This window comes from Sipha flava, unplaced genomic scaffold, assembly GCF_003268045.1.
Source record: "Sipha flava isolate LNK unplaced genomic scaffold, YSA_version1 108_pilon_pilon, whole genome shotgun sequence".
Classification (NCBI taxonomy): domain Eukaryota; kingdom Metazoa; phylum Arthropoda; class Insecta; order Hemiptera; family Aphididae; genus Sipha; species Sipha flava.
In genome coordinates this window covers 673,321-675,961 of record NW_020271725.1, presented here as the reverse complement: position 1 = coordinate 675,961, position 2,641 = coordinate 673,321, and positions in this window count along the sequence as shown.

Below are 2,641 nucleotides of genomic sequence, written 5' to 3'. Positions count from 1 at the left end.
AATAATGTGTGGCCCACACGGCGCACACTAATAATAATATAATAAATGAATCAATATGATAGACCCGTCGGTCTTCAAATAATAATAATATAAAAAATGATGGTGCACCACCTACCTCGTGCAGTTATGATGTGCTGCAATGCCGGAATCCGTAATTAATAATAAAATTAATACAATAAAAAATACAAGTGATTCCGCACACTACAACACAACGCTAACTGCACCACGATGAACAAATAACACACGACTGTGCTGCAACCGGACCATACAACACAAATATACCACGTTAAATCACTAAACAAGGCAGTCAATGGTAACAAATTGAACACCCTAGAGGGACAAAATAAATTAATGATGGGCAATTAATATGCGCGATAGTTACCAATGACTGATTCACCACAAAACCGACAAGACAAAAACGTGGTATAACAAAATGGCTGCACACAGGAACAAACGACAAACGGGTATTAACACTACGGCGGACACGAACAGAGAGCGAGACGGTGCCGGCGACATTTTCCACGAAGGCTAGGGCCGCCGGACACCACAAAATGAAGATAAATGTCTCAGTGCCACCACACAAAACCAAAAAACACGAGAACTTATGAAACTTTGTGGCACTGAGAACATGACTTTTACTTTTACAAAAACATAACCGAAAACCTTTGAAAACGTGGAAATAACGACACTTTCATGCGATGATAACAGCGCGATTGCGTAACCGGCCGGTCGCACACGGAGGCTTATCGCCGCCGCCGACGAGGGCCTCAGATAAGCAACGCACCGCTACGCATCGCACGAAAATGACAACATAAATGACAAACAAATGAATTAATACAACATAAAAATAAAACATAATATAGACACTACATTCAAACTCAAACAACCTAGATGTAATTATTTTTTTTTAAGCATTTTTTCTACATATCATACCAAATACATACAAATATATAATATTTAGATTTTTAAATTGTCTTATAAGGTTTCAAGCATAAATAAAAAAATAACAAATTAATAATACATAGTGAAATAAGAATATTTTATAACATTGTTTTTTTTTTCTTCCGTCCGAATTATAAATATTTATAATAATACCTACTATGCGCAAAAATGTATGACATTTTATAACAATATTAGTAGTAACTTGAAAATAACAAAATAGATTTTTATAATTAATTTGAAAACACTAAGAATACATGTTTTGAACGACCTCGAATAATGTATGATTTGTAATAATCTACTTTTTATCGACGGAGTACTATAATACTTAACATAATTTTAATTTATCAGACTAATTATATAAATATTACGAATTCAGATGAATATTTTTTTAAAACTGATTGAAAAAATCCTCCCATGAGAAGAAACTGTAATAAGTAGCTATTTCTTTATTTATTTAATAATACAGGTAAGTATCACAATAGTAACAACTGTAATATAAATATAATAAGAGTTCAACTTAAATTAAGATTTAAAATTAGTAGAATACAATTTGATAAAAAAAAAAAACGAAAAAAAAAATAAACAAAAGGTAGAATATTATAAAAATAAAGAGAAATACGGTTATTTTTAGGAATTACAAATCATCCTTATTATGTGGACTGATTAGCAATATAATTTATACAGAACATACTAGGACAGGAAGGGGAAATATAACTATAGTGTGAGAAGAAAGAAACTTCTTCAAAATTAATATAAAGAAGGAGGGATAGAAAGTGAATGATTTTACCTGAAAGTTACTAATAAAACTCAAATTTACTTAAACTCTCATAATCTACCTATTTGTGTTAGAGGTTGTAAATCGAAAAATCTGTTCCTAGATTTGTTACTTGAATTCGACTGGTTCGGTTGAAAAGTTTAAAAACGGATGACTCCGATCCCCCTTAAACGTATCAAGTGTTGCGCCTACGAGATACATGTCAAATGATTCGTAAAAAAAAAAAAAGAATCAACTACACGCAAACCGTATAACAAAGCAATAAGTATTTTTCTATTGGAACGCTATCGGTACGGGCGTAAATATCCCTACGTGATTCGTCAATTGTAAAACAGTTACGCTTTACAATATACTGACTATGCCAGTAGGTACCCAATGTTAGGTAAATTACTTTTAAAAAATAATGAAATTACGTTACTCGTTACTTCAAATATTTTTATTCAAATTACATTTGCATTACCCAAAATAAATTTTATCACGTTACATTACTTTTTCATTAATAAAGTAATGCGTTACAAATAATGTTACTTTTATTATCTCTGATAACAGTTATCATTTTGTTTTAACCATACTGTGGGCCCCAAGTTAATCGTTTATCGATTATGATTCCTAGATATTTTACTTGCGATGTAATAGGAATATCAATACCTTGCAGATGAAGGGGTGGAGAGTTTTTTTTTTCTGAGTGTGAATGGAACATGAAAAGATTTGTTGGGGTTTATTTTGACTCGTTATCTAGTTGCCTAGGTACTTATTAAATCAAGTTAGTTTTGGAGAGAGCAGGAAGCTATATCAGGATCTATGTGGGAAGTAAGAATGGCTGTATAATCAGCATAAGTTGCGATAATTGTGTTAACTGTTATGGAAAAATCGGATGTATATATATTAAACAGATCAGAGGAGAGATCACTTCCTTGCGAAACT